Raw genomic sequence first — 23,945 nt, 5'->3', positions numbered from 1 at the left:
AGACGGAGATGCGGAGCTCTCCCAAGCTAAGCACCGCTCCCGAGCATTTTTCGGCACTAGACGCGCCCGGGAGTGCACTGCGACCGGCACAATGCTCTGTGCGTGAAGAAGCTGTTTCCACGCCTCCGGGAGACACAGAGAGCGGCAGCTTCCTAATGGCGAAGAACCAACCAACACAACACCGTCATTCTCTGCGCAGCTTTCAAACTCATAGAAAAGACTACCTCTTTGCACTCTCCTGCCTTTGCCAGTCACCGTAGCATTCGAAAAGAAGGAGTTTTGGACAAATTGCTTTAGCTTCTTGCTAAACATTCTGCCTAGCTCCGTGCCAATTGTAGAACAAGATCGTTGCGTTTTCTGTACTGGCACGGTTTCTCTTTGCGAGAGAGCGTGGAAAAGCTTTTTGCTCAAATGCAGGCGACAAGAGAAGCAGAAGACGGAGATACGGAGCTCTCCCAAGCTAAGCACCAGTCTCAGGCCTCTATCGGCCAGGAGACGCATTCCGCAGCGCAATGCGCCTAGCACAAAGCTCTGTGCGCGAAGAAGACACTTCTTCGCCTCCGGGAGACCCAGAGAGCGGCAGCTTCCGAAAGGCGAAGAAGAAGACGAACAACACGGGGATAGTATATGCTCAGCTTGCAAACCATTAGAAAACATTACCCTACCACTCTCCTGTCTTTTCCATTCCATTCACACTAACGTTCAAATAGAAGGAGTTTAGGACTTTCTTTGTTTCTTCCAAATAATCTGCAGAACCAGTTCAACTTCAAGAACAAGACCAGGGATGTTTTCTGTGCTGGCACAGTTGCTCTTTGCGAGACAGAGTGCAAAAAGCTTTAGCTAAGATGTAGGCGACAAGAGAAGCAGGAGACGGAGATGCGGAGATCTCCCAAGCTAAGCACCAGTCTCAGGTGTCTCTCGGCAGGAGAAGCACACCGCAGAGCAGTGCGCCTAGTACAATGCTCTGTGCACGTAGAAGCCCTTTCTTCGCCTCCGGGAGACCCAGAGAGCGGCAGCTTCCGAAAGGCGAAGAACAACGCCGCACGACACGGGGATAGCATATGCTCAGCTTGCAAACCTTTGGAAAACCTTACCTTTGCCCTCCCCTGTCTTTTCCATTCCGATTAACATTCAAATCGATGGAGCTTTGGACAACTTTCTTTTCTTCATCCAAATATTCTGCAGAGCTCCGTGCAACTTCTAGAACAAGATCGGAGATATTTTCTGCGCTGGCACAGTTTCACTTTGTGAGACAGAGTGGACAAATCTTTAGCTAAGATGTAGGCGACAAGAGATGCAGGAGACGGAGATGCGGAGATCTCCCAAGCTAAGCACCAGTCTCAGGCGTCTCTCGGTAGGAGAAGGACTCCGCAGCGCAGTGCATAGGCGAAGAACGAGTACCTACAGCACCGTCATAGTGTGCTAAGTTGGCAAACTTTTAGAAAACAGTACCATACCTCTCTCCTGCCTTTTCCATTCGCCTTAACATTCGAATAGAAGGAGGTTCAGACAACTTGGTTTTCCTTCTTGCATAACACTCTGCAGAGCTCCCTGCAACATCTAGAATAATATTCGGGATGGTTTTTTATTCTGGCATAGTTGTTCCGTGCAAAAAAGAGTGGAAAAATCTTCTTTCTAAGCTGCAGGAGACAAGAAAAGCAAAAGACGGAGATAAGGAGATCTCCCAAGCTAAGCAGCAGTCTCAGGCGTCTCTCGGCAGGAGACGCACTCCGCAGCCCAATGCGCCTAGCACAAAGCTCTGAGCGCAAAGAAGCCGCTTCTTTGCCTCCGGGAGACGGAGAGAGCGGCAGCTTCCTAAAGGCGAAGAACCAACTTGCACAACACCGGCATTCTCTGCGGCGTTTTCAAACTCCTAGAAAAGCGTACATCTTTGCACACTCCTGCCTTTGCCAGTCACCGTAGCATTCGAAAAGAAGGAGTTTTGGACAAATTGCTTTAGCTTCTTGCTAAACATTCTGCCTAGCTCCGTGCCAATTGTAGAACAAGATCGTTGTGTTTTGTGTACTGGCAGTGTTTCTCTATGCGAGAGAGAGTGGAAAAGCTTTTTGCTCAAATGCAGGCGACAAGAGAAGCAGAAGACGGAGATACGGAGCTCTCCCAAGCTAAGCACCAGTCTAAGGCCTCTATTGGCAAGGAGACGCACTCCGCAGCGCAATGCGCCTAGCACAAAGCTCAGTGCGCGAAGAAGACACTTCTTCGCCTCCGGGAGACCCAGAGAGCGGCAGCTTCCGAAAGGCGAAGAAGAAGACGAACAACACGGGGATAGTATATGCTCAGCTTGCAAACCATTAGAAAACATTACCCTACCACTCTCCTGTCTTTTCCATTCCATTCACACTAACGTTCAAATAGAAGGAGTTTAGGACTTTCTTTGTTTCTTCCAAATAATCTGCAGAACCAGTTCAACTTCAAGAACACGACCAGGGATGTTTTCTGTGCTGGCACAGTTGCTCTTTGCGAGACAGAGTGCAAAAAGCTTTAGCTAAGATGTAGGCGACAAGAGAAGCAGGAGACGGAGATGCGGAGATCTCCCAAGCTAAGCACCAGTCTCAGGCCTCTATCGGCAAGGAGACGCACTCCGCAGCGCAATGCGCCTAGCACAAAGCTCAGTGCGCGAAGAAGACACTTCTTCGCCTCCGGGAGACCCAGAGAGCGGCAGCTTCCGAAAGGCGAAGAAGAAGACGAACAACACGGGGATAGTATATGCTCAGCTTGCAAACCATTAGAAAACATTACCCTACCACTCTCCTGTCTTTTCCATTCCATTCACACTAACGTTCAAATAGAAGGAGTTTAGGACTTTCTTTGTTTCTTCCAAATAATCTGCAGAACCAGTTCAACTTCAAGAACACGACCAGGGATGTTTTCTGTGCTGGCACAGTTGCTCTTTGCGAGACAGAGTGCAAAAAGCTTTAGCTAAGATGTAGGCGACAAGAGAAGCAGGAGACGGAGATGCGGAGATCTCCCAAGCTAAGCACCAGTCTCAGGCCTCTATCGGCAAGGAGACGCACTCCGCAGCGCAATGCGCCTAGCACAAAGCTCAGTGCACGTAGAAGCCCTTTCTTCGCCTCCGGGAGACACAGAGAGCAGCAGTTTCCAATAGGCGAAGAACGAGTACCTACAGCACCGGGATAGTGTGCTAAGCTGGCAAACTTTTAGAAAACAGTACCATACCTCTCTCCTGCCTTTTCCATTCGCCTTAACATTCGAATAGAAGGAGGTTCAGACAACTTGGTTTTCCTTCTTGCATAACACTCTGCAGAGCTCCCTGCAACATCTAGAATAATATTCGGGATGGTTTTTTATTCTGGCATAGTTGTTCCGTGCAAAAAAGAGTGGAAAAATCTTCTTTCTAAGCTGCAGGAGACAAGAAAAGCAAAAGACGGAGATAAGGAGATCTCCCAAGCTAAGCACCAGTCTCAGGCGTCTCTCGGCAGGAGACGCACTCCGCAGCCCAATGCGCCTAGCACAAAGCTCTGAGCGCAAAGAAGCCCTTTCTTTGCCTCCGGGAGACGGAGAGAGCGGCAGCTTCCTAAAGGCGAAGAACCAACTTGCACAACACCGGCATTCTCTGCGCCGTTTTCAAACTCCTAGAAAAGCGTACATCTTTGCACACTCCTGCCTTTGCCAGTCACCGTAGCATTCGAAAAGAAGGAGTTTTGGACAAATTGCTTTAGCTTCTTCCTAAACATTCTGCCTAGCTCCGTGCAAATTGTAGAACAAGATCGTTGCCTTTTGTGTACTGGCAGTGTTTCTCTATGCGAGAGAGAGTGGAAAAGCTTTTTGCTCAAATGCAGGCGACAAGAGAAGCAGAAGACGGAGATACGGAGCTCTCCCAAGCTAAGCACCAGTCTAAGGCCTCTATTGGCAAGGAGACGCACTCCGCAGCGCAATGCGACTAGCACAAAGCTCTGTGCGCGAAGAAGACGCTTCTTCGCCTCCGGGAGACACAGAGAGCGGCAGCTTCCGAAAGGCGAAGAAGAAGACGAACAACACGGGGATAGTATATGCTCAGCTTGCAAACCTTTGGAAAACCTTACCTTTGCCCTCCCCTGTCTTTTCCATTCCGATTAACATTCAAATCGAAGGAGCTTTGGACAACTTTCTATTCTTCATCCAAATATTCTGCAGAGCTCCGTGCAACTTCTAGAACAAGATCGGAGATATTTTCTGCGCTGGCACAGTTTCACTTTGTGAGACAGAGTGGACAAATCTTTAGCTAAGATGTAGGCGACAAGAGATGCAGGAGACGGAGATGCGGAGCTCTCCCAAGCTAAGCACCAGTCTCAGGCGTCTCTCGGCAGGAGAAGCACTCCGCAGCGCAGTGCGCCTAGTACAATGCTCTGTGCACGTAGAAGCCCTTTCTTCGCCTCCGGGAGACACAGAGAGCAGCAGTTTCCGAAAGGCGAAGAACGAGTACCTACAGCACCGGGATAGTGTGCTAAGCTGGCAAACTTTTAGAAAACAGTACCATACCTCTCTCCTGCCTTTTCCATTCGCCTTAACATTCGAATAGAAGGAGGTTCAGACAACTTGGTTTTCCTTCTTGCATAACACTCTGCAGAGCTCCCTGCAACATCTAGAATAATATTCGGGATGGTTTTTTATTCTGGCATAGTTGTTCCTTGCAAAAAAGAGTGGAAAAGTCTTCTTTCTAAGCTGCAGGAGACAAGAAAAGCAAAAGACGGAGATAAGGAGATCTCCCAAGCTAAGCACCAGTCTCAGGCGTCTCTCGGCAGGAGACGCACTCCGCAGCCCAATGCGCCTAGCACAAAGCTCTGAGCGCAAAGAAGCCGCTTCTTTGCCTCCGGGAGACGGAGAGAGCGGCAGCTTCCTAAAGGCGAAGAACCAACTTGCACAACACCGGCATTCTCTGCGGCGTTTTCAAACTCCTAGAAAAGCGTACATCTTTGCACACTCCTGCCTTTGCCAGTCACCGTAGCATTCGAAAAGAAGGAGTTTTGGACAAATTGCTTTAGCTTCTTGCTAAACATTCTGCCTAGCTCCGTGCCAATTGTAGAACAAGATCGTTGTGTTTTCTGTACTGGCACGGTTTCTCTTTGCGAGAGAGCGTGGAAAAGCTTTTTGCTCAAATGCAGGCGACAAGAGAAGCAGAAGACGGAGATACGGAGCTCTCCCAAGCTAAGCACCAGTCTCAGGCCTCTATCGGCAAGGAGACGCACTCCGCAGCGCAATGCGACTAGCACAAAGCTCAGTGCGCGAAGAAGACACTTCTTCGCCTCCGGGAGACCCAGAGAGCGGCAGCTTCCGAAAGGCGAAGAAGAAGACGAACAACACGGGGATAGTATATGCTCAGCTTGCAAACCATTAGAAAACATTACCCTACCACTCTCCTGTCTTTTCCATTCCATTCACACTAACGTTCAAATAGAAGGAGTTTAGGACTTTCTTTGTTTCTTCCAAATAATCTGCAGAACCAGTTCAACTTCAAGAACACGACCAGGGATGTTTTCTGTGCTGGCACAGTTGCTCTTTGCGAGACAGAGTGCAAAAAGCTTTAGCTAAGATGTAGGCGACAAGAGAAGCAGGAGACGGAGATGCGGAGATCTCCCAAGCTAAGCACCAGTCTCAGGCGTCTCTCGGCAGGAGAAGCACACCGCAGCGCAGTGCGCCTAGTACAATGCTCTGTGCACGTAGAAGCCCTTTCTTCGCCTCCGGGAGACACAGAGAGCAGCAGTTTCCGAAAGGCGAAGAACGAGTACCTACAGCACCGGGATAGTGTGCTAAGCTGGCAAACTTTTAGAAAACAGTACCATACCTCTCTCCTGCCTTTTCCATTCGCCTTAACATTCGAATAGAAGGAGGTTCAGACAACTTGGTTTTCCTTCTTGCATAACACTCTGCAGAGCTCCCTGCAACATCTAGAATAATATTCGGGATGGTTTTTTATTCTGGCATAGTTGTTCCTTGCAAAAAAGAGTGGAAAAGTCTTCTTTCTAAGCTGCAGGAGACAAGAAAAGCAAAAGACGGAGATAAGGAGATCTCCCAAGCTAAGCAGCAGTCTCAGGCGTCTCTCGGCAGGAGACGCACTCCGCAGCCCAATGCGCCTAGCACAAAGCTCTGAGCGCAAAGAAGCCCTTTCTTTGCCTCCGGGAGACGGAGAGAGCGGCAGCTTCCTAAAGGCGAAGAACCAACTTGCACAACACCGGCATTCTCTGCGGCGTTTTCAAACTCCTAGAAAAGCGTACATCTTTGCACACTCCTGCCTTTGCCAGTCACCGTAGCATTCGAAAAGAAGGAGTTTTGGACAAATTTCTTTAGCTTCTTCCTAAACATTCTGCCTAGCTCCGTGCAAATTGTAGAACAAGATCGTTGCCTTTTGTGTACTGGCAGTGTTTCTCTATGCGAGAGAGAGTGGAAAAGCTTTTTGCTCAAATGCAGGCGACAAGAGAAGCAGAAGACGGAGATACGGAGCTCTCCCAAGCTAAGCACCAGTCTAAGGCCTCTATTGGCAAGGAGACGCACTCCGCAGCGCAATGCGACTAGCACAAAGCTCTGTGCGCGAAGAAGACGCTTCTTCGCCTCCGGGAGACACAGAGAGCGGCAGCTTCCGAAAGGCGAAGAAGAAGACGAACAACACGGGGATAGTATATGCTCAGCTTGCAAACCTTTGGAAAACCTTACCTTTGCCCTCCCCTGTCTTTTCCATTCCGATTAACATTCAAATCGAAGGAGCTTTGGACAACTTTCTATTCTTCATCCAAATATTCTGCAGAGCTCCGTGCAACTTCTAGAACAAGATCGGAGATATTTTCTGCGCTGGCACAGTTTCACTTTGTGAGACAGAGTGGACAAATCTTTAGCTAAGATGTAGGCGACAAGAGATGCAGGAGACGGAGATGCGGAGCTCTCCCAAGCTAAGCACCAGTCTCAGGCGTCTCTCGGCAGGAGAAGCACTCCGCAGCGCAGTGCGCCTAGTACAATGCTCTGTGCACGTAGAAGCCCTTTCTTCGCCTCCGGGAGACACAGAGAGCAGCAGTTTCCGAAAGGCGAAGAACGAGTACCTACAGCACCGGGATAGTGTGCTAAGCTGGCAAACTTTTAGAAAACAGTACCATACCTCTCTCCTGCCTTTTCCATTCGCCTTAACATTCGAATAGAAGGAGGTTCAGACAACTTGGTTTTCCTTCTTGCATAACACTCTGCAGAGCTCCCTGCAACATCTAGAATAATATTCGGGATGGTTTTTTATTCTGGCATAGTTGTTCCTTGCAAAAAAGAGTGGAAAAATCTTCTTTCTAAGCTGCAGGAGACAAGAAAAGCAAAAGACGGAGATAAGGAGATCTCCCAAGCTAAGCACCAGTCTCAGGCGTCTCTCGGCAGGAGACGCACTCCGCAGCCCAATGCGCCTAGCACAAAGCTCTGAGCGCAAAGAAGCCGCTTCTTTGCCTCCGGGAGACGGAGAGAGCGGCAGCTTCCTAAAGGCGAAGAACCAACTTGCACAACACCGGCATTCTCTGCGGCGTTTTCAAACTCCTAGAAAAGCGTACATCTTTGCACACTCCTGCCTTTGCCAGTTACCGTAGCATTCGAAAAGAAGGAGTTTTGGACAAATTGCTTTAGCTTCTTGCTAAACATTCTGCCTAGCTCCGTGCCAATTGTAGAACAAGATCGCTGTGTTTTCTGTACTGGCACGGTTTCTCTTTGCGAGAGAGCGTGGAAAAGCTTTTTGCTCAAATGCAGGCGACAAAAGAAGCAGAAGACGGAGATACGGAGCTCTCCCAAGCTAAGCACCAGTCTCAGGCCTCTATCGGCCAGGAGACGCACTCCGCAGCGCAATGCGCCTAGCACAAAGCTCTGTGCGCGAAGAAGACACTTCTTCGCCTCCGGGAGACACAGAGAGCGGCAGCTTCCGAAAGGCGAAGAAGAAGACGAACAACACGGGGATAGTATATGCTCAGCTTGCAAACCATTAGAAAACATTACCCTACCACTCTCCTGTCTTTTCCATTCCATTCACACTAACGTTCAAATAGAAAGAGTTTAGGACTTTCTTTGTTTCTTCCAAATAATCTGCAGAACCAGTTCAACTTCAAGAACACGACCAGGGATGTTTTCTGTGCTGGCACAGTTGCTCTTTGCGAGACAGAGTGCAAAAAGCTTTAGCTAAGATGTAGGCGACAAGAGAAGCAGGAGACGGAGATGCGGAGATCTCCCAAGCTAAGCACCAGTCTCAGGCGTCTCTCGGCAGGAGAAGCACACCGCAGCGCAGTGCGCCTAGTACAATGCTCTGTGCACGTAGAAGCCCTTTCTTCGCCTCCGGGAGACCCAGAGAGCGGCAGCTTCCGAAAGGCGAAGAACAACGCCGCACGACACGGGGATAGTATATGCTCAGCTTGCAAACCTTTGGAAAACCTTACCTTTGCCCTCCCCTGTCTTTTCCATTCCGATTAACATTCAAATCGAAGGAGCTTTGGACAACTTTCTTTTCTTCATCCAAATATTCTGCAGAGCTCCGTGCAACTTCTAGAACAAGATCGGAGATATTTTCTGCGCTGGCACAGTTTCACTTTGTGAGACAGAGTGGACAAATCTTTAGCTAAGATGTAGGCGACAAGAGATGCAGGAGACGGAGATGCGGAGATCTCCCAAGCTAAGCACCAGTCTCAGGCGTCTCTCGGCAGGAGAAGCACTCCGCAGCGCAGTGCGCCTAGTACAATGCTCTGTGCACGTAGAAGCCCTTTCTTCGCCTCCGGGAGACACAGAGAGCAGCAGTTTCCAATAGGCGAAGAACGAGTACCTACAGCACCGGGATAGTGTGCTAAGCTGGCAAACTTTTAGAAAACAGTACCATACCTCTCTCCTGCCTTTTCCATTCGCCTTAACATTCGAATAGAAGGAGGTTCAGACAACTTGGTTTTCCTTCTTGCATAACACTCTGCAGAGCTCCCTGCAACATCTAGAATAATATTCGGGATGGTTTTTTATTCTGGCATAGTTGTTCCTTGCAAAAAAGAGTGGAAAAGTCTTCTTTCTAAGCTGCAGGAGACAAGAAAAGCAAAAGACGGAGATAAGGAGATCTCCCAAGCTAAGCACCAGTCTCAGGCGTCTCTCGGCAGGAGACGCACTCCGCAGCCCAATGCGCCTAGCACAAAGCTCTGAGCGCAAAGAAGCCCTTTCTTTGCCTCCGGGAGACGGAGAGAGCGGCAGCTTCCTAAAGGCGAAGAACCAACTTGCACAACACCGGCATTCTCTGCGGCGTTTTCAAACTCCTAGAAAAGCGTACATCTTTGCACACTCCTGCCTTTGCCAGTCACCGTAGCATTCGAAAAGAAGGAGTTTTGGACAAATTTCTTTAGCTTCTTCCTAAACATTCTGCCTAGCTCCGTGCCAATTGTAGAACAAGATCGTTGCCTTTTGTGTACTGGCAGTGTTTCTCTATGCGAGAGAGAGTGGAAAAGCTTTTTGCTCAAATGCAGGCGACAAGAGAAGCAGAAGACGGAGATACGGAGCTCTCCCAAGCTAAGCACCAGTCTAAGGCCTCTATCGGCAAGGAGACGCACTCCGCAGCGCAATGCGCCTAGCACAAAGCTCAGTGCGCGAAGAAGACACTTCTTCGCCTCCGGGAGACCCAGAGAGCGGCAGCTTCCGAAAGGCGAAGAAGAAGACGAACAACACGGGGATAGTATATGCTCAGCTTGCAAACCATTAGAAAACATTACCCTACCACTCTCCTGTCTTTTCCATTCCATTCACACTAACGTTCAAATAGAAGGAGTTTAGGACTTTCTTTGTTTCTTCCAAATAATCTGCAGAACCAGTTCAACTTCAAGAACACGACCAGGGATGTTTTCTGTGCTGGCACAGTTGCTCTTTGCGAGACAGAGTGCAAAAAGCTTTAGCTAAGATGTAGGCGACAAGAGAAGCAGGAGACGGAGATGCGGAGATCTCCCAAGCTAAGCACCAGTCTCAGGCGTCTCTCGGCAGGAGAAGCACACCGCAGCGCAGTGCGCCTAGTACAATGCTCTGTGCACGTAGAAGCCCTTTCTTCGCCTCCGGGAGACACAGAGAGCAGCAGTTTCCGAAAGGCGAAGAACGAGTACCTACAGCACCGGGATAGTGTGCTAAGCTGGCAAACTTTTAGAAAACAGTACCATACCTCTCTCCTGCCTTTTCCATTCGCCTTAACATTCGAATAGAAGGAGGTTCAGACAACTTGGTTTTCCTTCTTGCATAACACTCTGCAGAGCTCCCTGCAACATCTAGAATAATATTCGGGATGGTTTTTTATTCTGGCATAGTTGTTCCTTGCAAAAAAGAGTGGAAAAGTCTTCTTTCTAAGCTGCAGGAGACAAGAAAAGCAAAAGACGGAGATAAGGAGATCTCCCAAGCTAAGCACCAGTCTCAGGCGTCTCTCGGCAGGAGACGCACTCCGCAGCCCAATGCGCCTAGCACAAAGCTCTGAGCGCAAAGAAGCCCTTTCTTTGCCTCCGGGAGACGGAGAGAGCGGCAGCTTCCTAAAGGCGAAGAACCAACTTGCACAACACCGGCATTCTCTGCGGCGTTTTCAAACTCCTAGAAAAGCGTACATCTTTGCACACTCCTGCCTTTGCCAGTCACCGTAGCATTCGAAAAGAAGGAGTTTTGGACAAATTTCTTTAGCTTCTTGCTAAACATTCTGCCTAGCTCCGTGCAAATTGTAGAACAAGATCGTTGCCTTTTGTGTACTGGCAGTGTTTCTCTATGCGAGAGAGAGTGGAAAAGCTTTTTGCTCAAATGCAGGCGACAAGAGAAGCAGAAGACGGAGATACGGAGCTCTCCCAAGCTAAGCACCAGTCTAAGGCCTCTATCGGCAAGGAGACGCACTCCGCAGCGCAATGCGACTAGCACAAAGCTCAGTGCGCGAAGAAGACACTTCTTCGCCTCCGGGAGACACAGAGAGCGGCAGCTTCCGAAAGGCGAAGAACAACGCCGCACGACACGGGGATAGTATATGCTCAGCTTGCAAACCTTTGGAAAACCTTACCTTTGCCCTCCCCTGTCTTTTCCATTCCGATTAACATTCAAATCGAAGGAGCTTTGGACAACTTTCTATTCTTCATCCAAATATTCTGCAGAGCTCCGTGCAACTTCTAGAACAAGATCGGAGATATTTTCTGCGCTGGCACAGTTTCACTTTGTGAGACAGAGTGGACAAATCTTTAGCTAAGATGTAGGCGACAAGAGATGCAGGAGACGGAGATGCGGAGCTCTCCCAAGCTAAGCACCGCTCCCGAGCATTTTTCGGCACTAGACGCGCCCGGGAGTGCACTGCGACCGGCACAATGCTCTGTGCGTGAAGAAGCTGTTTCCACGCCTCCGGGAGACACAGAGAGCGGCAGCTTCCTAATGGCGAAGAACCAACCAACACAACACCGTCATTCTCTGCGCAGCTTTCAAACTCATAGAAAAGACTACCTCTTTGCACTCTCCTGCCTTTGCCAGTCACCGTAGCATTCGAAAAGAAGGAGTTTTGGACAAATTGCTTTAGCTTCTTGCTAAACATTCTGCCTAGCTCCGTGCCAATTGTAGAACAAGATCGTTGCGTTTTCTGTACTGGCACGGTTTCTCTTTGCGAGAGAGCGTGGAAAAGCTTTTTGCTCAAATGCAGGCGACAAGAGAAGCAGAAGACGGAGATACGGAGCTCTCCCAAGCTAAGCACCAGTCTCAGGCCTCTATCGGCCAGGAGACGCATTCCGCAGCGCAATGCGCCTAGCACAAAGCTCTGTGCGCGAAGAAGACACTTCTTCGCCTCCGGGAGACCCAGAGAGCGGCAGCTTCCGAAAGGCGAAGAAGAAGACGAACAACACGGGGATAGTATATGCTCAGCTTGCAAACCATTAGAAAACATTACCCTACCACTCTCCTGTCTTTTCCATTCCATTCACACTAACGTTCAAATAGAAGGAGTTTAGGACTTTCTTTGTTTCTTCCAAATAATCTGCAGAACCAGTTCAACTTCAAGAACAAGACCAGGGATGTTTTCTGTGCTGGCACAGTTGCTCTTTGCGAGACAGAGTGCAAAAAGCTTTAGCTAAGATGTAGGCGACAAGAGAAGCAGGAGACGGAGATGCGGAGATCTCCCAAGCTAAGCACCAGTCTCAGGTGTCTCTCGGCAGGAGAAGCACACCGCAGAGCAGTGCGCCTAGTACAATGCTCTGTGCACGTAGAAGCCCTTTCTTCGCCTCCGGGAGACCCAGAGAGCGGCAGCTTCCGAAAGGCGAAGAACAACGCCGCACGACACGGGGATAGCATATGCTCAGCTTGCAAACCTTTGGAAAACCTTACCTTTGCCCTCCCCTGTCTTTTCCATTCCGATTAACATTCAAATCGATGGAGCTTTGGACAACTTTCTATTCTTCATCCAAATATTCTGCAGAGCTCCGTGCAACTTCTAGAACAAGATCGGAGATATTTTCTGCGCTGGCACAGTTTCACTTTGTGAGACAGAGTGGACAAATCTTTAGCTAAGATGTAGGCGACAAGAGATGCAGGAGACGGAGATGCGGAGATCTCCCAAGCTAAGCACCAGTCTCAGGCGTCTCTCGGCAGGAGAAGGACTCCGCAGCGCAGTGCATAGGCGAAGAACGAGTACCTACAGCACCGTCATAGTGTGCTAAGTTGGCAAACTTTTAGAAAACAGTACCATACCTCTCTCCTGCCTTTTCCATTCGCCTTAACATTCGAATAGAAGGAGGTTCAGACAACTTGGTTTTCCTTCTTGCATAACACTCTGCAGAGCTCCCTGCAACATCTAGAATAATATTCGGGATGGTTTTTTATTCTGGCATAGTTGTTCCGTGCAAAAAAGAGTGGAAAAATCTTCTTTCTAAGCTGCAGGAGACAAGAAAAGCAAAAGACGGAGATAAGGAGATCTCCCAAGCTAAGCAGCAGTCTCAGGCGTCTCTCGGCAGGAGACGCACTCCGCAGCCCAATGCGCCTAGCACAAAGCTCTGAGCGCAAAGAAGCCGCTTCTTTGCCTCCGGGAGACGGAGAGAGCGGCAGCTTCCTAAAGGCGAAGAACCAACTTGCACAACACCGGCATTCTCTGCGGCGTTTTCAAACTCCTAGAAAAGCGTACATCTTTGCACACTCCTGCCTTTGCCAGTCACCGTAGCATTCGAAAAGAAGGAGTTTTGGACAAATTGCTTTAGCTTCTTGCTAAACATTCTGCCTAGCTCCGTGCCAATTGTAGAACAAGATCGTTGTGTTTTGTGTACTGGCAGTGTTTCTCTATGCGAGAGAGAGTGGAAAAGCTTTTTGCTCAAATGCAGGCGACAAGAGAAGCAGAAGACGGAGATACGGAGCTCTCCCAAGCTAAGCACCAGTCTAAGGCCTCTATTGGCAAGGAGACGCACTCCGCAGCGCAATGCGCCTAGCACAAAGCTCAGTGCGCGAAGAAGACACTTCTTCGCCTCCGGGAGACCCAGAGAGCGGCAGCTTCCGAAAGGCGAAGAAGAAGACGAACAACACGGGGATAGTATATGCTCAGCTTGCAAACCATTAGAAAACATTACCCTACCACTCTCCTGTCTTTTCCATTCCATTCACACTAACGTTCAAATAGAAGGAGTTTAGGACTTTCTTTGTTTCTTCCAAATAATCTGCAGAACCAGTTCAACTTCAAGAACACGACCAGGGATGTTTTCTGTGCTGGCACAGTTGCTCTTTGCGAGACAGAGTGCAAAAAGCTTTAGCTAAGATGTAGGCGACAAGAGAAGCAGGAGACGGAGATGCGGAGATCTCCCAAGCTAAGCACCAGTCTCAGGCCTCTATCGGCAAGGAGACGCACTCCGCAGCGCAATGCGCCTAGCACAAAGCTCAGTGCGCGAAGAAGACACTTCTTCGCCTCCGGGAGACACAGAGAGCGGCAGCTTCCGAAAGGCGAAGAAGAAGACGAACAACACGGGGATAGTATATGCTCAGCTTGCAAACCATTAGAAAACATTACCCTACCACTCTCCTGTCTTTTCCATTCCATTCACACTAACGTTCAAATAGAAGGAGTTTAGGACTTTCTTTGTTTCTTCCAAATAATCTGCAGAACCAGTTCAACTTCAAGAACACGACCAGGGATGTTTTCTGTGCTGGCACAGTTGCTCTTTGCGAGACAGAGTGCAAAAAGCTTTAGCTAAGATGTAGGCGACAAGAGAAGCAGGAGACGGAGATGCGGAGATCTCCCAAGCTAAGCACCAGTCTCAGGCCTCTATCGGCAAGGAGACGCACTCCGCAGCGCAATGCGCCTAGCACAAAGCTCAGTGCACGTAGAAGCCCTTTCTTCGCCTCCGGGAGACACAGAGAGCAGCAGTTTCCAATAGGCGAAGAACGAGTACCTACAGCACCGGGATAGTGTGCTAAGCTGGCAAACTTTTAGAAAACAGTACCATACCTCTCTCCTGCCTTTTCCATTCGCCTTAACATTCGAATAGAAGGAGGTTCAGACAACTTGGTTTTCCTTCTTGCATAACACTCTGCAGAGCTCCCTGCAACATCTAGAATAATATTCGGGATGGTTTTTTATTCTGGCATAGTTGTTCCGTGCAAAAAAGAGTGGAAAAATCTTCTTTCTAAGCTGCAGGAGACAAGAAAAGCAAAAGACGGAGATAAGGAGATCTCCCAAGCTAAGCACCAGTCTCAGGCGTCTCTCGGCAGGAGACGCACTCCGCAGCCCAATGCGCCTAGCACAAAGCTCTGAGCGCAAAGAAGCCCTTTCTTTGCCTCCGGGAGACGGAGAGAGCGGCAGCTTCCTAAAGGCGAAGAACCAACTTGCACAACACCGGCATTCTCTGCGCCGTTTTCAAACTCCTAGAAAAGCGTACATCTTTGCACACTCCTGCCTTTGCCAGTCACCGTAGCATTCGAAAAGAAGGAGTTTTGGACAAATTGCTTTAGCTTCTTCCTAAACATTCTGCCTAGCTCCGTGCAAATTGTAGAACAAGATCGTTGCCTTTTGTGTACTGGCAGTGTTTCTCTATGCGAGAGAGAGTGGAAAAGCTTTTTGCTCAAATGCAGGCGACAAGAGAAGCAGAAGACGGAGATACGGAGCTCTCCCAAGCTAAGCACCAGTCTAAGGCCTCTATTGGCAAGGAGACGCACTCCGCAGCGCAATGCGACTAGCACAAAGCTCTGTGCGCGAAGAAGACGCTTCTTCGCCTCCGGGAGACACAGAGAGCGGCAGCTTCCGAAAGGCGAAGAAGAAGACGAACAACACGGGGATAGTATATGCTCAGCTTGCAAACCTTTGGAAAACCTTACCTTTGCCCTCCCCTGTCTTTTCCATTCCGATTAACATTCAAATCGAAGGAGCTTTGGACAACTTTCTATTCTTCATCCAAATATTCTGCAGAGCTCCGTGCAACTTCTAGAACAAGATCGGAGATATTTTCTGCGCTGGCACAGTTTCACTTTGTGAGACAGAGTGGACAAATCTTTAGCTAAGATGTAGGCGACAAGAGATGCAGGAGACGGAGATGCGGAGCTCTCCCAAGCTAAGCACCAGTCTCAGGCGTCTCTCGGCAGGAGAAGCACTCCGCAGCGCAGTGCGCCTAGTACAATGCTCTGTGCACGTAGAAGCCCTTTCTTCGCCTCCGGGAGACACAGAGAGCAGCAGTTTCCGAAAGGCGAAGAACGAGTACCTACAGCACCGGGATAGTGTGCTAAGCTGGCAAACTTTTAGAAAACAGTACCATACCTCTCTCCTGCCTTTTCCATTCGCCTTAACATTCGAATAGAAGGAGGTTCAGACAACTTGGTTTTCCTTCTTGCATAACACTCTGCAGAGCTCCCTGCAACATCTAGAATAATATTCGGGATGGTTTTTTATTCTGGCATAGTTGTTCCTTGCAAAAAAGAGTGGAAAAGTCTTCTTTCTAAGCTGCAGGAGACAAGAAAAGCAAAAGACGGAGATAAGGAGATCTCCCAAGCTAAGCACCAGTCTCAGGCGTCTCTCGGCAGGAGACGCACTCCGCAGCCCAATGCGCCTAGCACAAAGCTCTGAGCGCAAAGAAGCCGCTTCTTTGCCTCCGGGAGACGGAGAGAGCGGCAGCTTCCTAAAGGCGAAGAACCAACTTGCACAACACCGGCATTCTCTGCGGCGTTTTCAAACTCCTAGAAAAGCGTACATCTTTGCACACTCCTGCCTTTGCCAGTCACCGTAGCATTCGAAAAGAAGGAGTTTTGGACAAATTGCTTTAGCTTCTTGCTAAACATTCTGCCTAGCTCCGTGCCAATTGTAGAACAAGATCGTTGTGTTTTCTGTACTGGCACGGTTTCTCTTTGCGAGAGAGCGTGGAAAAGCTTTTTGCTCAAATGCAGGCGACAAGAGAAGCAGAAGACGGAGATACGGAGCTCTCCCAAGCTAAGCACCAGTCTCAGGCCTCTATCGGCAAGGAGACGCACTCCGCAGCGCAATGCGACTAGCACAAAGCTCAGTGCGCGAAGAAGACACTTCTTCGCCTCCGGGAGACCCAGAGAGCGGCAGCTTCCGAAAGGCGAAGAAGAAGACGAACAACACGGGGATAGTATATGCTCAGCTTGCAAACCATTAGAAAACATTACCCTACCACTCTCCTGTCTTTTCCATTCCATTCACACTAACGTTCAAATAGAAGGAGTTTAGGACTTTCTTTGTTTCTTCCAAATAATCTGCAGAACCAGTTCAACTTCAAGAACACGACCAGGGATGTTTTCTGTGCTGGCACAGTTGCTCTTTGCGAGACAGAGTGCAAAAAGCTTTAGCTAAGATGTAGGCGACAAGAGAAGCAGGAGACGGAGATGCGGAGATCTCCCAAGCTAAGCACCAGTCTCAGGCGTCTCTCGGCAGGAGAAGCACACCGCAGCGCAGTGCGCCTAGTACAATGCTCTGTGCACGTAGAAGCCCTTTCTTCGCCTCCGGGAGACACAGAGAGCAGCAGTTTCCGAAAGGCGAAGAACGAGTACCTACAGCACCGGGATAGTGTGCTAAGCTGGCAAACTTTTAGAAAACAGTACCATACCTCTCTCCTGCCTTTTCCATTCGCCTTAACATTCGAATAGAAGGAGGTTCAGACAACTTGGTTTTCCTTCTTGCATAACACTCTGCAGAGCTCCCTGCAACATCTAGAATAATATTCGGGATGGTTTTTTATTCTGGCATAGTTGTTCCTTGCAAAAAAGAGTGGAAAAGTCTTCTTTCTAAGCTGCAGGAGACAAGAAAAGCAAAAGACGGAGATAAGGAGATCTCCCAAGCTAAGCAGCAGTCTCAGGCGTCTCTCGGCAGGAGACGCACTCCGCAGCCCAATGCGCCTAGCACAAAGCTCTGAGCGCAAAGAAGCCCTTTCTTTGCCTCCGGGAGACGGAGAGAGCGGCAGCTTCCTAAAGGCGAAGAACCAACTTGCACAACACCGGCATTCTCTGCGGCGTTTTCAAACTCCTAGAAAAGCGTACATCTTTGCACACTCCTGCCTTTGCCAGTCACCGTAGCATTCGAAAAGAAGGAGTTTTGGACAAATTTCTTTAGCTTCTTCCTAAACATTCTGCCTAGCTCCGTGCAAATTGTAGAACAAGATCGTTGCCTTTTGTGTACTGGCAGTGTTTCTCTATGCGAGAGAGAGTGGAAAAGCTTTTTGCTCAAATGCAGGCGACAAGAGAAGCAGAAGACGGAGATACGGAGCTCTCCCAAGCTAAGCACCAGTCTAAGGCCTCTATTGGCAAGGAGACGCACTCCGCAGCGCAATGCGACTAGCACAAAGCTCTGTGCGCGAAGAAGACGCTTCTTCGCCTCCGGGAGACGGAGAGAGCGGCAGCTTCCGAAAGGCGAAGAAGAAGACGAACAACACGGGGATAGTATATGCTCAGCTTGCAAACCTTTGGAAAACCTTACCTTTGCCCTCCCCTGTCTTTTCCATTCCGATTAACATTCAAATCGAAGGAGCTTTGGACAACTTTCTATTCTTCATCCAAATATTCTGCAGAGCTCCGTGCAACTTCTAGAACAAGATCGGAGATATTTTCTGCGCTGGCACAGTTTCACTTTGTGAGACAGAGTGGACAAATCTTTAGCTAAGATGTAGGCGACAAGAGATGCAGGAGACGGAGATGCGGAGCTCTCCCAAGCTAAGCACCAGTCTCAGGCGTCTCTCGGCAGGAGAAGCACTCCGCAGCGCAGTGCGCCTAGTACAATGCTCTGTGCACGTAGAAGCCCTTTCTTCGCCTCCGGGAGACACAGAGAGCAGCAGTTTCCGAAAGGCGAAGAACGAGTACCTACAGCACCGGGATAGTGTGCTAAGCTGGCAAACTTTTAGAAAACAGTACCATACCTCTCTCCTGCCTTTTCCATTCGCCTTAACATTCGAATAGAAGGAGGTTCAGACAACTTGGTTTTCCTTCTTGCATAACACTCTGCAGAGCTCCCTGCAACATCTAGAATAATATTCGGGATGGTTTTTTATTCTGGCATAGTTGTTCCTTGCAAAAAAGAGTGGAAAAATCTTCTTTCTAAGCTGCAGGAGACAAGAAAAGCAAAAGACGGAGATAAGGAGATCTCCCAAGCTAAGCACCAGTCTCAGGCGTCTCTCGGCAGGAGACGCACTCCGCAGCCCAATGCGCCTAGCACAAAGCTCTGAGCGCAAAGAAGCCGCTTCTTTGCCTCCGGGAGACGGAGAGAGCGGCAGCTTCCTAAAGGCGAAGAACCAACTTGCACAACACCGGCATTCTCTGCGGCGTTTTCAAACTCCTAGAAAAGCGTACATCTTTGCACACTCCTGCCTTTGCCAGTTACCGTAGCATTCGAAAAGAAGGAGTTTTGGACAAATTGCTTTAGCTTCTTGCTAAACATTCTGCCTAGCTCCGTGCCAATTGTAGAACAAGATCGCTGTGTTTTCTGTACTGGCACGGTTTCTCTTTGCGAGAGAGCGTGGAAAAGCTTTTTGCTCAAATGCAGGCGACAAAAGAAGCAGAAGACGGAGATACGGAGCTCTCCCAAGCTAAGCACCAGTCTCAGGCCTCTATCGGCCAGGAGACGCACTCCGCAGCGCAATGCGCCTAGCACAAAGCTCTGTGCGCGAAGAAGACACTTCTTCGCCTCCGGGAGACACAGAGAGCGGCAGCTTCCGAAAGGCGAAGAAGAAGACGAACAACACGGGGATAGTATATGCTCAGCTTGCAAACCATTAGAAAACATTACCCTACCACTCTCCTGTCTTTTCCATTCCATTCACACTAACGTTCAAATAGAAAGAGTTTAGGACTTTCTTTGTTTCTTCCAAATAATCTGCAGAACCAGTTCAACTTCAAGAACACGACCAGGGATGTTTTCTGTGCTGGCACAGTTGCTCTTTGCGAGACAGAGTGCAAAAAGCTTTAGCTAAGATGTAGGCGACAAGAGAAGCAGGAGACGGAGATGCGGAGATCTCCCAAGCTAAGCACCAGTCTCAGGCGTCTCTCGGCAGGAGAAGCACACCGCAGCGCAGTGCGCCTAGTACAATGCTCTGTGCACGTAGAAGCCCTTTCTTCGCCTCCGGGAGACCCAGAGAGCGGCAGCTTCCGAAAGGCGAAGAACAACGCCGCACGACACGGGGATAGTATATGCTCAGCTTGCAAACCTTTGGAAAACCTTACCTTTGCCCTCCCCTGTCTTTTCCATTCCGATTAACATTCAAATCGAAGGAGCTTTGGACAACTTTCTTTTCTTCATCCAAATATTCTGCAGAGCTCCGTGCAACTTCTAGAACAAGATCGGAGATATTTTCTGCGCTGGCACAGTTTCACTTTGTGAGACAGAGTGGACAAATCTTTAGCTAAGATGTAGGCGACAAGAGATGCAGGAGACGGAGATGCGGAGATCTCCCAAGCTAAGCACCAGTCTCAGGCGTCTCTCGGTAGGAGAAGGACTCCGCAGCGCAGTGCATAGGCGAAGAACGAGTACCTACAGCACCGTCATAGTGTGCTAAGTTGGCAAACTTTTAGAAAACAGTACCATACCTCTCTCCTGCCTTTTCCATTCGCCTTAACATTCGAATAGAAGGAGGTTCAGACAACTTGGTTTTCCTTCTTGCATAACACTCTGCAGAGCTCCCTGCAACATCTAGAATAATATTCGGGATGGTTTTTTATTCTGGCATAGTTGATCCTTGCAAAAAAGAGTGGAAAAATCTTCTTTCTAAGCTGCAGGAGACAAGAAAAGCAAAAGACGGAGATAAGGAGATCTCCCAAGCTAAGCACCAGTCTCAGGCGTCTCTCGGCAGGAGACGCACTCCGCAGCCCAATGCGCCTAGCACAAAGCTCTGAGCGCAAAGAAGCCGCTTCTTTGCCTCCGGGAGACGGAGAGAGCGGCAGCTTCCTAAAGGCGAAGAACCAACTTGCACAACACCGGCATTCTCTGCGGCGTTTTCAAACTCCTAGAAAAGCGTACATCTTTGCACACTCCTGCCTTTGCCAGTCACCGTAGCATTCGAAAAGAAGGAGTTTTGGACAAATTGCTTTAGCTTCTTGCTAAACATTCTGCCTAGCTCCGTGCCAATTGTAGAACAAGATCGTTGTGTTTTCTGTACTGGCACGGTTTCTCTTTGCGAGAGAGCGTGGAAAAGCTTTTTGCTCAAATGCAGGCGACAAAAGAAGCAGAAGACGGAGATACGGAGCTCTCCCAAGCTAAGCACCAGTCTCAGGCCTCTATCGGCAAGGAGACGCACTCCGCAGCGCAATGCGCCTAGCACAAAGCTCAGTGCGCGAAGAAGACACTTCTTCGCCTCCGGGAGACCCAGAGAGCGGCAGCTTCCGAAAGGCGAAGAAGAAGACGAACAACACGGGGATAGTATATGCTCAGCTTGCAAACCATTAGAAAACATTACCCTACCACTCTCCTGTCTTTTCCATTCCATTCACACTAACGTTCAAATAGAAGGAGTTTAGGACTTTCTTTGTTTCTTCCAAATAATCTGCAGAACCAGTTCAACTTCAAGAACACGACCAGGGATGTTTTCTGTGCTGGCACAGTTGCTCTTTGCGAGACAGAGTGCAAAAAGCTTTAGCTAAGATGTAGGCGACAAGAGAAGCAGGAGACGGAGATGCGGAGATCTCCCAAGCTAAGCACCAGTCTCAGGTGTCTCTCGGCAGGAGAAGCACACCGCAGAGCAGTGCGCCTAGTACAATGCTCTGTGCACGTAGAAGCCCTTTCTTCGCCTCCGGGAGACCCAGAGAGCGGCAGCTTCCGAAAGGCGAAGAACAACGCCGCACGACACGGGGATAGCATATGCTCAGCTTGCAAACCTTTGGAAAACCTTACCTTTGCCCTCCCCTGTCTTTTCCATTCCGATTAACATTCAAATCGAAGGAGCTTTGGACAACTTTCTTTTCTTCATCCAAATATTCTGCAGAGCTCCGTGCAACTTCTAGAACAAGATCGGAGATATTTTCTGCGCTGGCACAGTTTCACTTTGTGAGACAGAGTGGACAAATCTTTAGCTAAGATGTAGGCGACAAGAGATGCAGGAGACGGAGATGCGGAGATCTCCCAAGCTAAGCACCAGTCTCAGGCGTCTCTCGGCAGGAGAAGCACTCCGCAGCGCAGTGCGCCTAGTACAATGCTCTGTGCACGTAGAAGCCCTTTCTTCGCCTCCGGGAGACACAGAGAGCAGCAGTTTCCAATAGGCGAAGAACGAGTACCTACAGCACCGGGATAGTGTGCTAAGCTGGCAAACTTTTAGAAAACAGTACCATACCTCTCTCCTGCCTTTTCCATTCGCCTTAACATTCGAATAGAAGGAGGTTCAGACAACTTGGTTTTCCTTCTTGCATAACACTCTGCAGAGCTCCCTGCAACATCTAGAATAATATTCGGGATGGTTTTTTATTCTGGCATAGTTGTTCCTTGCAAAAAAGAGTGGAAAAGTCTTCTTTCTAAGCTGCAGGAGACAAGAAAAGCAAAAGACGGAGATAAGGAGATCTCCCAAGCTAAGCACCAGTCTCAGGCGTCTCTCGGCAGGAGACGCACTCCGCAGCCCAATGCGCCTAGCACAAAGCTCTGAGCGCAAAGAAGCCCTTTCTTTGCCTCCGGGAGACGGAGAGAGCGGCAGCTTCCTAAAGGCGAAGAACCAACTTGCACAACACCGGCATTCTCTGCGGCGTTTTCAAACTCCTAGAAAAGCGTACATCTTTGCACACTCCTGCCTTTGCCAGTCACCGTAGCATTCGAAAAGAAGGAGTTTTGGACAAATTTCTTTAGCTTCTTCCTAAACATTCTGCCTAGCTCCGTGCCAATTGTAGAACAAGATCGTTGCCTTTTGTGTACTGGCAGTGTTTCTCTATGCGAGAGAGAGTGGAAAAGCTTTTTGCTCAAATGCAGGCGACAAGAGAAGCAGAAGACGGAGATACGGAGCTCTCCCAAGCTAAGCACCAGTCTAAGGCCTCTATCGGCAAGGAGACGCACTCCGCAGCGCAATGCGCCTAGCACAAAGCTCAGTGCGCGAAGAAGACACTTCTTCGCCTCCGGGAGACCCAGAGAGCGGCAGCTTCCGAAAGGCGAAGAAGAAGACGAACAACACGGGGATAGTATATGCTCAGCTTGCAAACCATTAGAAAACATTACCCTACCACTCTCCTGTCTTTTCCATTCCATTCACACTAACGTTCAAATAGAAGGAGTTTAGGACTTTCTTTGTTTCTTCCAAATAATCTGCAGAACCAGTTCAACTTCAAGAACACGACCAGGGATGTTTTCTGTGCTGGCACAGTTGCTCTTTGCGAGACAGAGTGCAAAAAGCTTTAGCTAAGATGTAGGCGACAAGAGAAGCAGGAGACGGAGATGCGGAGATCTCCCAAGCTAAGCACCAGTCTCAGGCGTCTCTCGGCAGGAGAAGCACACCGCAGCGCAGTGCGCCTAGTACAATGCTCTGTGCACGTAGAAGCCCTTTCTTCGCCTCCGGGAGACACAGAGAGCAGCAGTTTCCGAAAGGCGAAGAACGAGTACCTACAGCACCGGGATAGTGTGCTAAGCTGGCAAACTTTTAGAAAACAGTACCATACCTCTCTCCTGCCTTTTCCATTCGCCTTAACATTCGAATAGAAGGAGGTTCAGACAACTTGGTTTTCCTTCTTGCATAACACTCTGCAGAGCTCCCTGCAACATCTAGAATAATATTCGGGATGGTTTTTTATTCTGGCATAGTTGTTCCTTGCAAAAAAGAGTGGAAAAGTCTTCTTTCTAAGCTGCAGGAGACAAGAAAAGCAAAAGACGGAGATAAGGAGATCTCCCAAGCTAAGCACCAGTCTCAGGCGTCTCTCGGCAGGAGACGCACTCCGCAGCCCAATGCGCCTAGCACAAAGCTCTGAGCGCAAAGAAGCCCTTTCTTTGCCTCCGGGAGACGGAGAGAGCGGCAGCTTCCTAAAGGCGAAGAACCAACTTGCACAACACCGGCATTCTCTGCGGCGTTTTCAAACTCCTAGAAAAGCGTACATCTTTGCACACTCCTGCCTTTGCCAGTCACCGTAGCATTCGAAAAGAAGGAGTTTTGGACAAATTTCTTTAGCTTCTTGCTAAACATTCTGCCTAGCTCCGTGCAAATTGTAGAACAAGATCGTTGCCTTTTGTGTACTGGCAGTGTTTCTCTATGCGAGAGAGAGTGGAAAAGCTTTTTGCTCAAATGCAGGCGACAAGAGAAGCAGAAGACGGAGATACGGAGCTCTCCCAAGCTAAGCACCAGTCTAAGGCCTCTATCGGCAAGGAGACGCACTCCGCAGCGCAATGCGACTAGCACAAAGCTCAGTGCGCGAAGAAGACACTTCTTCGCCTCCGGGAGACACAGAGAGCGGCAGCTTCCGAAAGGCGAAGAACAACGCCGCACGACACGGGGATAGTATATGCTCAGCTTGCAAACCTTTGGAAAACCTTACCTTTGCCCTCCCCTGTCTTTTCCATTCCGATTAACATTCAAATCGAAGGAGCTTTGGAC

Source organism: Agelaius tricolor, unplaced genomic scaffold (assembly GCF_023055355.1).
Source record: "Agelaius tricolor isolate 1412-34295 unplaced genomic scaffold, bAgeTri1.0.p SCAF_46, whole genome shotgun sequence".
In the NCBI taxonomy this organism is placed as follows: Eukaryota; Metazoa; Chordata; class Aves; order Passeriformes; family Icteridae; genus Agelaius; species Agelaius tricolor.
The sequence above is the reverse complement of the archived record's forward strand: the minus strand, read 5'-3'. Positions refer to the sequence as shown.